The sequence below is a fragment of the Phyllostomus hastatus genome, unplaced genomic scaffold, assembly GCF_019186645.2.
Source record: "Phyllostomus hastatus isolate PE091 unplaced genomic scaffold, TTU_PhHast_1.1 phas_contig_16, whole genome shotgun sequence".
NCBI classification, from domain to species: Eukaryota; Metazoa; Chordata; class Mammalia; order Chiroptera; family Phyllostomidae; genus Phyllostomus; species Phyllostomus hastatus.
Window position 1 is genome coordinate 7030014 of NW_025333643.1, and position 12918 is coordinate 7042931.

Genomic DNA, 12918 nt, shown 5'->3' on the forward strand with positions numbered 1-12918 from the left:
AGACAGTGAGACTCACTAAATTCTACTACACTTAAAAGCAGCAATGTTTCCATTGAACTAATTTTCTTTTTTTAAAATTATTTATTTATTTATTTATTTTTAGAGAGGGAAGGGAGGGAGAAAGAGAGAGAGAGAAACATCAATGTGCGGTTGCTGGGGGCTGTGGCCTGCAACCCAGGTATGTGGCCTGACTGGGAATCGAACCTGTGACACTTGAACTAATTTTCATAGTTACCTTCCCTGTATGAGAAGTGATACCACTTTTATATTTGCAATAATTATATAAAGTTACTTTTAAAATAAAAATTAAAAATAAAGTAAATAGATTTATAGAAAAACATTAAGTTAGAAATAGAGATGGCATGAGGATATGGTAACAACTTAAAGTTCCCCCAGGGCTGTAGTTTGGAAAACATGAGACTGTGCTATGTTTCTCTTCAAACAGTCTTCAGAAACAACTTGCCACCAATTCTTACCACTGTCGCATGCATCTTCCCTCTCTCCTTCCCTTCCTTCCATCTGTCCATCTGTCCATCTATCTTCTTAGGCCATTGTCTAGTTTTGGTTTTTGTTTTTTACCTGGTTGGCTGAATTCCATCCAGTCTTGAGCTACTTTACATCATCATCTTAAGGCAATTCCCAGCTGTACTGTAGAATCTTTAAGTAAACAAATACTCAAGCAAGCAAATAAAACCAACAAAATCCCAACAATCTTGATATATGATGATTTTGCTTTACTTAAAATAACATGCATGCTCATTGGAACATAGAGAACATGAAATTTTGTGAGAAGAACCTTGCTTCCTAGAACCTGCATTTCTATAACTTTCAGGCATAGCTCTTAGCAGCCCCCTCCCTGATCAGGTAGATTTTTATTGAAAGATGGCAGGAAGGAACAGTGCCCTAGTCTGGATGTCTGTCTGGTCTCTTTGAAGCTTTCAGAACATTTGCCCAACCCTCAGAAAATAGAGGCAGCTCATCTGTATTCAGTAGAAAATTAGTGTTAGATTGGCCCTGTGATGGTACAACTTCTAATTAAGCCCACATAGCCATTGCTCCTGAAATACTTATTTGTTGCTATACTCAGTAGTAATCACTGTATACATGTAATTTCATAAAATCCTCTCAACATCTCTAGAGGCTTCTATTCTTATTTTGTAATGGTAAAAATGGAGAATCCCCTTGCATGTGATATTCTACACTCTTACACATAAGCATTCCTATAGTCCCTAGGATTCTGTGCTGAGAACACACTCACCATCAACATCTAGGCTCTCATTAGTTGAACAATTTATTGAGCACTTATGATGTGCAAGTGAGCTGAGCATACAGAGGTAAGTCACAAAACCAAACTCTCAGTGACTCTCCAGCTGGTCCAAAAGACATGCATGTGCACAGACCCACTATTTGGGGACAGTTTTATAGAGGAAGCCAAATTTTCCCTGAAGAGAGAAGAAAGTAGATCACATGAAGAACAAGGGGAAACAGCAAAGGCACAAACACCTGTTGATTTCCCATATCCTACAGGCTTCAGCCTTGTAAATGGTGGTAATGGACGTGTTTTGAAAACTTACTACTCAGTTGGCCTAGCACTAGGGCCATCACATTCTTCATCTCATGTAAGACTTGAAGAACTATCAAGCATCTATTAACAAAACAAATTTTTAGAAAAAAACTGAATGTTTGATAAACTGAGTTAAAGGTGGCATTTCAGAAAGAAGACACACCTGGGTGCCAGCAAGGAGCTAAATTTATGTTACTAGATATGTACTTGTTGATCTGATTGAATGAGAGTAGCTTTTGGAGTTCTCTGGGGAGATGTATGGTGAGGCTGTGTTCCCACTCTCTGGGAAGGAATGGTATGATTAACTAGCATGGGTTTGGAGTGGAGAGCCACAGCATGACTACTATTCGATCCCAGAGTAAAAGGATGACATGAGTCATGTATGCAAGAGCCATGAACAGATGGCTCCATGAGAAGTCAGAACTGAACTGTTTTTGAGCCACCACCCCCATTGCAAACCTAACCATTTTATGTCCACATTCTTCTTCATCCACTGACAAATCCTTCTACTGGTTTATTCTTTCGAAAGTAGTACTTCGACCATTTCATTCCTCATTAACCATAACTTGGAGTCTAAGCTTATAATACAAATACTTGGCCTTCTTTCCTTTAACCATTAAACATAATTCTCTAGTACGTTCTCAAGAAACTGGTTGCTTCTGAACATCTCCTCTTAGTCACCATAGAGACACAAAGTCAAACAAGTCTTTTAAAAATTATCATATAATTATCTCTTATTTCTAAAGAAAAGCTTTTGGTTGCACTTTGCCTTGATTTGACAGATATCATCAGCTGTGATTGAGTGTCTAGCCATGTTATACTTGCAGTTTCCCAAAAGTGAGTCCCATGACATTGGAAAAGATAGTGAATTAATTTCCATGAATTAGAAAGGAACCATATGTTTCTGACTAACATATACTTCATCAACAAAATAAGCTGCGCACTTCTGAGGGGTGGCTATTAGCTGTCCAGCTCAGGTCAGTACAGGGTAGGTAAATCTAATTTAGGACAATGATAGAAACAAGTTTGCCCATGGATTAAAGCCATATTCTCCAAAGAGCTTTCTCAGTAATAAATTTAACATTCTGATTTCTATCTGTGAATCTCCTTTGTCTTAATTCTCATTTAGTTCCTCTTCTGGTCATTGGCTTGTTTTTCCTCAGATACTTTCCTTGCTCATTCTCCTCTCCTCTGCAGGGGGCCTGACCCTTCAGACAACATTTCTGACTTTGTTGCTCACTGCCTTCTGGCTGAGTCAGCAAGGCTAGGCACTAGAGAGGTATTGAGGCTAGGAGAGAGGGATAAACTCCAGTGATCTTCCACCTTCACTGCTCATGGTAAGGGTTTCATCAATAGTTACTGCAGATATACCTCAGTTCCAGCTCCCACCACCCAGCTGCTCCGTGTGGAGGTAGGTGCCTTTCAAAAAGGTCCAGCATAACTTTTGTTTCTGTTAGAAGCACCAGCTCCTGCCTCCTTTAACACTGTTTCCTTCCTTTGTCCCTCCAGTCCTCAGGGTGGTAGGGGCTTACTCTAAATGCTGATCTCTAAATTGCTACTCCTTTCCATGTTTGCTTTTTTAGCTTTTCTAAACACTGCTGTCATAATTCCCTATATTCAGTCCTCTCTATTGAGTTACCTGGTATGGGTTTTGTTTTCCTGACTGGATTCTAATGACTGCAGTTCCAAATTTAGGAGGGAGGAAAGGGGTTTCTGAACATTTTATTGATAACCTGAAATACCATTAATCTCCAATTCAAAATCCAGATATTTCTGGCACGGCTTGACATCACTAACTAAATACAATTATAATTCACTTCTCAAACCCTATAAGTAAGACTGGGAAAAATGGATCAGATTAATGATCTGAACACAAAAGTATAAATATACAAATGCATCAATATTAGAGAATACTTTTATATAACTTAGTGAGAAGACCTGTGAGTCTTCAGCTCATCTACTAGTTGCAGAAACTGAAGTTCAGAAAGCCTTAGTAACAAGTCTAAGTACAGAAATACCACTAGAATTTCAACCCCAATGAGCAAGTACCTTTCTGTCTTGATTACTGATGTGTCCCCAGAAAATAAAAATATTTGTCACATGGTGTGGTATTGAAGATCACAGTGCCAAAAAATGGCAGAATGAGAATTCGAGTGCAGTATGCCTAGCATCTCAGCTTACCATTTATCAGTAGTCACCACGCAAGGGTCTCAGCTGACCAATGCTGAAGCATAGGGGATCATAGGAAGCATTTAAGAGATGGAGTTTGAGGACATTAGTTCAACATTGGTGAAGTCATGCAAGGCTGGTTAGGATGTGATCACCTGAGCAGTGAGATACAGATGATTTCTGGGTTACAAAGTACTCAATTTAGTCAATTGTGAACTTTTACAAATTATTCTTAAGAATGTAGTAGAGATGAAGAGACATGGAGAAGGTTTGTCTCACCTAAAACACAAAGTAGACCAGAACACAGATAAATATCTTTAAATTAAAAGATAATGTTGGAAAGCAGCTGAAAAAGGTGAAGGAATTAAACAGTACAAACTGGCAGTTACAAAGTACTCATGGGGATGTAAATTACAGCATAGAGAATATAGTCAATAATATTGTAATAACTATGTATGGTTTCAGGTGGGTACTAGACTTAGCAGGATGATCACTCTGTAAGTTATCTAAATCTACAACCACTAACATAGACACCTGAAAGTAATATAATATTGAATGTCAACTGTAATTGAAAAACAAAAATAGATAATGTTGCAGCCTGCTAGCACAAGGTGAACACTGTTTTGTCTCATGCTGTTTCTGTTGCTTCGGTTTGTTATTTCAGGGTGATTTGCAGAGTTTGCTCCCTTTTGTTGTATTCTAATAGTGACAGGGAGGTGGTGGAAGGAAAGTAAAAGTTGAGCAGCAGCTCTGGAGTAGAAAGTACATAGATAAATATAAGAAGTAAAGGCAGCCAAGCTGCCTCCCAATCTACATGGTCATAATTTGGCTCTTTTATAAGTTAAATACTTATGTAAGTCGGAACATGAAAGAGAGAAAGGTCTTCTGTTTTAAAGTGGGCAGTGATGAAAAAGTCCTCTGGATGGAGGACACACTGGTTTTCAGTACCTGAGCTGCTCCTGCACTGTTCCCACAGTCCCCAAGGCCCTCATGCCACTGCCCTGACTCTCCCCATGGTCCATACCACTGGGGCCTTCCAAACCTTGTTCCAGCATGTGTTCTGATTGATTAAGGCCCAGGATATATTTCTTGTTGAATATGTTGAATGTCATCTCTGGAAACATTTTTATAAGAGTCATAATTGAATGATAATTGTCTAGTAGAAATCTTACTCCTACATGGTCTCCTGATATGATTAGTTTTGTACTGAGTAGTATTACAGAATGTACACCCCACCCACACACACACATCTATATGTTGAGGCCCTAACCATCAAATGTGACTATATGTGGAGACAGGGCCTTTACAGAGGTAATTAAGGTTAATAAGGTCATGATGGTGGGGTCCTAATCCAATAGGACTAGTCTCCTTATAACTAAAGGAAGATATAGGCAATGCCAGGGGTGGGTGCATAGAGAGAAAAAGTTCACGAGAGGATAGTGTGAAAGGCACCCATTTACAAGCCAGGGAGAATCACCAGAAACCAATCCTATGAGCATCTTGATCTTGGACTTAAGTTAAACAAATTCTGATGTTTAAGCCACTGAATCTCAGGTAGCCTTAGCACTAATACAAGTAGTGATGAACTTAAAATGGAAAAATCTGTTTTCTTTTCATGATGTGAAGAAGGGTGAGTATCTACAAATAGCAATAAATCAGCCTCATTATAGTAAGACCACGCAAAGTCAATGCAAGTCCTGTGAAACATCTAATGGTAGAAAGCAGCATGATACCAAATACCAGATGACTGAGATTCATTTTCTTTGAGTAGGTGATGTAGTTCTGCATCTCCTTGCTACCTGGCTAACTTCATCCATCAAGTGTCACAATAATGGAAATTCAATGATGGTTCTGAGACAGAAAGATAAATTACATATTGCACGTGAGGAGGGAAAGCCATCTTTGATTTTCTAATAATAGCCTTTAAGCCTACACTTTCACACATAATTCTTGACACTCCAAAATGTCTTCATAATTTTTTACCCAGATTTGGCTTGCCTATGCCAACTGACATGCATTAGATAATATCAATTAGCATCTTCTTTGGTGCAGTTACTCAGAGCTTTATTCCTCCCTTGTGCATGAAATAGAAGTTGCGTGTGTAAATATATATTAATTTTGATACATAGAGAATATTTGGAGGCTGCAAACCCCTGTCTAGTTCTGAAATGAACCAAATGCTTGCTCTTCAGTGGACAGTGTTTATTTTGAATATTTAGAAGAATTGCTCTGCCACCCAAACATTCCCAGGAGAACAGTTCATTCTGTTTACAGTGGCCCTTTGCTTCTTCTTCATGAGCATGCTGAGGCATCTTTTGGTGAGGGTATAAGTATTTTTCCTAGTGTAGGTATCATTATCTGAATTCTAATGATCAGATTAGAAGCTCACTATGTCATCCCTTTATGAAGATGATAACAGGACTAGTTGAGAATGGCCAAATATTTACCAGGAAGTTAACTAGGTATGGATTCATTATGTAAAATGATAATTGTGTATCCATTTAACAAATGGCATGTTTACAATTTCCTTGGTAAAAGGTGGTAAAAGCCTTTGGTATAGACTGGTCAGGCTATCCTGACTTGATTTAGGTTTTGCTTTGTTTTCCACCATCGGCACTCTGCTATTTCTCCTCTGTGCCATCACACCACTCTCACCCTTTCTCGTGTGCTCATCCTTGAATCGTAACCCCCTTTCTTAACCTCAGTTTATTTGCTTGCTCAAAGTTCATTTTAAGTACATGCTCTGATCAACCATTTTGCTAGAGTTTGCTTTTTTTCTAGTGGCAGGCTGTGTGAAATACCTACAGTTGAGCATGTATTTCAAGGAAATAGCTTCTCTTTTAATTTGTGAAGGAATTTGTGAGTTTTACAGATGCCCACAAGGAGGGAATGCTTATGTGCCCGTCTACTACAGTGGAAAGAGTGAGTTGAGATTAGATTTGAGCTACAAATGTGCTTTCCTCTAACTGAACAAAAGCATTAGCACCAGGGTACATGTGACATACTAATTGTCATCCTGTCTAGTTACCATTTAAAATCTATGTCTACACCATGAAAATAGCACCACCTGGAGTCGCTGCACTGCCGTCCTGGTGCCCACTGCTTTTCTCCAATACATGGCTGCAGTTAAGCATACATTAATTTATATAGAGAGATCTTTTTCTGATTATTGAGTACCTACTCTGTTATGATGGAAAGAAATATGTTACAATGTGTTTACAACACAAAATAAAAATGCAAAGAATTGTGGGAGTTAGGACCTAACTGTCAGAGGCAAATTTTGGAGAGTCTTGAACTGTGTGAGAGTTGTTGAGGTGCTTTTTAAAAAATTATTATTAAAATATTAGTGTAAATTGAAGTAATAAAGACAATAATATTATGGGTATTTTCTTGGCCTTCACTTGGTTTGAAATTAGCCAATCAATCTGACAACTGTCAATTGTACCTTCATTTCAGATCTTGAGCAATGGCATACATCAATTTAGGCACATTTGCATGAAGTGAATTTTTGATTTTTAATTTTAAGTATATGCTCAAGGAGAAGGCAGAGTTCTATATTAATTTTGCATTGGTAAAGCAAATTTTATGGTTTATCTTCCTGGAAACATTGCTATTGAATGAACTTAGGTTTAAATGACACTAACAGGAAAGCAAAGCAAAAACTGACATGAATGTGATATAAAAATAAATCCATTCTTATGGAAAGGAATAACTATATATGCTCTTTATTCAGGACCTTAGGCTAAAGAGGCAGTCAGTTTAAAGAGTATTAAAATCTCCCCCCCATCTTTCCTCCTTATCAGGACCCATGGAAAAATACAATGAGAGGAGGGAGATGGGTTGGGCAGGGGAGAGTAATGGGGGCGGGGAATGAGGAGAACTGTAATTAAACAAAAATAAAAAATAGGTTAAAAATAAAAGATATACTTTATTTTTAATATATTTTATTGATTATGCTATTACAGTTGTCCCATTTCCTACCTTCATTCCCCTCTGCCCTGCACACCCCCTCCCACCCACATCCTCCCCCCCTTTAGTCCATGTCTATGGGTCATACATATAAGTTCTTTGGCTTTCACATTTCCCATACCATTCTTGGCCCCCCCCATCTATTTTCTACCTACCATCTATGCTACTTATTCTCTGTACCTTTTCCCCCTCTCTCACCCTCCAACTCCCCTGTTGATAACCCTCCATTTGATCTCCATTTCTGTGGTTCTGTTCCTGTTCTAGTTGTTTGTTTAGTTTGCTTTTGTTTATATTTTAGGTGTGGTTGTTAATAATTGTGAGTTTGCTATCATTTTACTGTTCATATTTTTATCTTCTTTTTCTTAGATAAATCTCTTTAACATTTCATATAATAAGGGCTTAGTGATGATGAACTGCTTTAACTTGACCTTATCTGAGAAGCACTTTATCTGCCCTTCCATTCTAAATGAAAGCTTTGCTGGATAGAGCGATCTTGGATGTAGGTCCTTGCCTTTCATGAATTGGTATACTTCTTTCCAGCCACTTCTTGCCTGTAAGGTCTCTTTTGAGAAATCAGCTGACAGTCTTATGAGAACTCCCTTGTAGGTTATTGTCTCCTTATCTTTGGCTGCTTCTAGGATTCTATCCTTCATTTTACTCTTGACTAATGTAATTATGATGTGCCTTGGTGTGTTCCTCCTTGGGTCCAAATTCTTTGGGACTCTCTGGGCTTCCTAGACTTCCTGAAAGTCTATTTTTTTTGCCAGATTGGGGAAGTTCTTCTTTATTATTTGTTCAGATAAGTTTTCCACTTGTTGCTCTCCCTCTTCTCCTTCTGTTACCCCCATAATTCAGATGTTGGAATGTTTAAAGATGTCCTGGAGGTTTCTAAGCCTCTCCTCATTTTTTTTGAATTCTTGTTGCTTCATTGTTTTCTGTTTGGTTGTTTCTTTCTTCCTTCTGGCCCCCACCATTGATTTGAGTCCCAGTTTTCTTCCCATCACTATTGGTTCCCTGTACGTTTTCCTTTATTTCGCTTAGCGTAGCCTTCATGTTTTCATCTAATTTATGACCAAATTCAACCAATTCTGTGAACATGAGCATTTTGATTACCAGTGTTTTGAACTGTGCATTTGATACATTGGCTATCTCTTCATTGTTTAGTTGTATTTTTTTCTGGAGCTTTGATCTGTTCTTTCATTTGGGCCACCTTTTTTTATCTTGATGCTCCTGTTACGTAGTGAGGGGCAGAGCCTTAGGTATTCATCTGGGGGGGTAACTCACATCACTGTGTTGTGACGCTGTCTGTGGGGAAGGGATCTGAGAGGGAACAATTGTGTTCGCTCTGCTCTCTACCAGATTTCAGCCACTTCCCCCACTTCCCAGAAGGAAATTGGGTCCTTCTGGTGCTGATTTCCAGTGGGTGGGCTTGTGTATGTTCTAGGACCCTGTGGGTCTCTCCAAAGAATTCTCCTATGAGGCGTGAAATTTCTCCCACTGCCTCAACTCCCACAGGTGTTTTCAATCAGTGGTTTGAGGCTTTATTTCCCCATACTGGGGCTCTAGGGTATGCAGTCCATCACGCTCCCCAGGTCTTTCTCCCAGTTTATCTGCACATGAATGTAGGACTTCCCAGTCTGCAGTCCACCACCTCACCAGGTCCACTTGCTGCTGTTATGCCTGCTAGCTGCAACCTTGCACACCCTGCTCCACAATCCACCCCCTCTCTGGGTCCTCCAGCTGCCACCTTGCTGAGAGTCCCTTCTGCCCAGCTGCCTGTCTCAGCCCCTCCTACTGGTCTGGATAAATGTGTCTTCTTTAACTTCTTGGTTGTCTGACTTCCATACAGTTCCATTTTCTGTCAGTTCTGGTTGTTTTTTGTTTTTAAATTGTTGTTGTCCTTCTTTTGGTTATTAGAGGAGGCACAGTGTGTCTACCTACACCTCCATCTTGACTGGAAGTCAAGATATACTTTAGAAAAAAAAGGCATTAAACTTTAAATTGTGAATTTATACTTAAAACTCTCAATAACAATAGAAAATGATCTAGGAACTTTTCCCTGAAAACTCTGCTCATCAAAGGCTTAGGAGTAGGAAAGTGATGTATTCTAAGCACTCTATTGCACATACTAGTACTTCAAATATTTGGGAATGACTGTCACACCCCCTCAAAGCTATACCATCAACCCTGGCTGGGTAGGTAGCTCAGTTAGTTAGAGTGTCTTCCTGATGCACTAAGGTTGCAGATTCAATCCCTGGTCAGGGAACACACAAGAATCAATCAGTTAATCATAAATAAGTAGGACAACAAATTGATATTTTTCTCCCTCTCTCTAAAATCAATAAACTAAAAAAAATGAAAAGTTATATTGTCAAACTGAATCACATACACAAATTCACAAATTAAATTATTACTGCTTTGATGCCACATCATTAACATAGGTCATTGGATGTTATCTATAAAGATATTGGTCTTTCCATTTGATCCCTGTGCTCTGCAGCTACCTACACAGTAGTCTTCTTCTATCTGCATGGTATATGTTCGAAGACCTCCAGTGAATTCCTGAAACTACAGATAGTACCAAACCCCTACATATGTTTGTTTCTTTCCTGTATGTGCAGACATGTAATAAAGTTTATAAATTGGCACAGTAAGAATTTAACAACAACTAATAGAACAATTATAATGATGGAAGTAAAATGAGGACTACTTGAACACAAGTACTGCAATACCATAATAGTCAATGTGATAACCAAGCAGGAAGCAGGTAGATAAGAGACTAATGGACTGGTAGTGTATACAGCATGGACATGGTGGATGCAGGGTAATTTATGTGGCGGTGGGAATGTCTGGAGTGGGTTAGTATGAGATTTCACCATGCTACTCAAAACAGCCTAATTTAATCCTTATGGATTGTTTATTTCTGCAGTATTTTATTTAATATTTTTGGCTCATGGTTGACTGCTTGTAACTGAAACCACAGAAAACAAAATCATGAATAAGGGGAAACTACTGTATGCGAACATGTCTAGAACTGCCAGTCTGGTATTTTGAAATCTCCATCTAAGTCCAGGTTTTCAGCTTGTTCATGGGTTTCTTATGGATGAAGTGCATTGATTTTGCATTTGAGTAAATGATTTGTAGCAGAGGGATGACACCCTGCAGCAGGTTAAAAATATGTTGAGAGCAATGGGACTCATCCTTACTTTAGAGGACAGAGGGGTAGTTATGCAGAAGAAAATGTAGACTTTTGAAAAAGGGGAGGCTAATGCTAATCAAGGAATATAAACACCAGCTTATCTTGGAAAGGGCCTGAGATTGATTTCTCCCAGTTGTACAGAGGAAATTGGCCTGCAATTTTCACACTGTACTTGGTTTAAATTATCGGGGAAAAATAAAGTTGTTTATTGATTAGCATTTGAAAAACCAATTAGTACTTTGTTTGCTTGAAAGATAAAATAAAAGTGCAATATCAGAACAAAATGTAAGTGTTTCCAGGACTAACAAGCACCCCAGGACTAAAAAGATGGTTCTGAAATGCTGAAGAAACAGTGACTGAGGATATAATTTCAGCTGCAACTCCAGGGCCTGAGCCCACATTTTGGGGACTGCAATTGCCCCCTTTCCTCTATGTGATTGCATAGTTGATGCATTATGCATGTTTCTTTGGGAAACAACACTTTTTTGTTTGTTTTCATTACATGCTTTTTTATATCATCTTTTCTCTAATCTCTTTCCTGATAGATAATGGAGGGAAAGTTGCCATGAACATGAAAAAAAAAAAACAAAAACAGAAATCCGTAAATTTTAAAGTGCATCACATGACCACCAGTTTTAACAGATTAACAAAAAGTATATAAAGGATAGTTTATAAGGGCAAGTGAATTTGAAAAATACTGGGTTATACTTAGTTTAATAGAGACTTTTAGTGCAGGATCTAGAAGAACCCTTCATATGCTAATGTAAATGGTGCTCTGTCATATCTGTCTGTCTGTTCACCCATTGAGCCAGCCAACCAACAAACTTCTTTCATTCAATATGCGAGGCACTGGCAAAGGAAGCGAGATGACTTATTGGGCATGGGGGTGTTAGGTAGCAGCTAGGAATGAGTGCCCAGAAGGAAAATAAAGGCAGGGCCCTAGTCATTACAATCTAGTAAAGAACTTAATATAGGAGGATAGAAGCAAAAGGAAAATGTCTCACCAATTAACTCAGCAGTCCTGAGCTTAGTTTGATTAGATTATGAGGTGTCCCAAGCATTACAAGTAAAACAGCATGGGAGAGTCCTTGAGACTGTACTGAGAAAAGGGGCTTCTCTAATAATCATACTAAAATTGCAATTGTTCTGATGATCACAAGTGGGAACTGCACAGGCGGAAAAGGGGGTGCCTATACTGGGAAAGGGGGCCTCTGTAAAAATTTCACTAAGACAAAGAGCCTTTACTAACTGAGAAAGAAAGCCTTTGTAACTGTACATTCTTCTCAAAGGGAGAAAGGAGGGGAACCAAGAAGCCAGCTAAGGAATATAATCTGTGAAACCAAATAGTCAGCATATATTAGTTAAGTACCCACTCGTAGCCCCAGGTCAACTGTATAGAACAAACTTATTAACAAACTTACTAACACTTTATGGATCCCTGCTTGCAACTTTCTGCTTGTGTGTGTTTCATCAAATGAACTTGCTATTTCATTCTCACTATACTTGTTTGTCTCTCTCTTGAATTTGTATCTTGCAAGTAAGGTAAGAACCGAGGCAGGGAAGGAAGGCCTCCTGACTCAAGTCTCTCTCTCCCTATCCTTAACAGGGATAGAGAATAGAATGTAAGTTTCTAAATAAAAGAAACTTGACCTAATATGGAGTTTTTTCTAGTTTGGTGGGTCTGTAGGCCTATGCCCAACTTTTCTTACTGTGAATATTAAGAGCTTTTTCCTCCTCTTATTTAGATTGGATTTACCTTCTTCTTGGAAGCACAGTAGAGAGTAGAACTTAGAGGCAGTTGAGTGTGACCATAGGAGAGGAGCCTAGGGGTTAGCTCTGGTCTCAGTGGTGGGTCAATCAGCATTTTGAGTGACAGGTCCTGGGGTATAAGGTTACAAAGACACAGTTCTTGGACAACTAGTAGGAGCCTGGAGACTGCCTGGTTCTCAGCAGGGACTTGAAAGTGAGCCAGAGTGAGACTCAGGGCACAAACACTCAATTTCTGTTGTTTATCTGA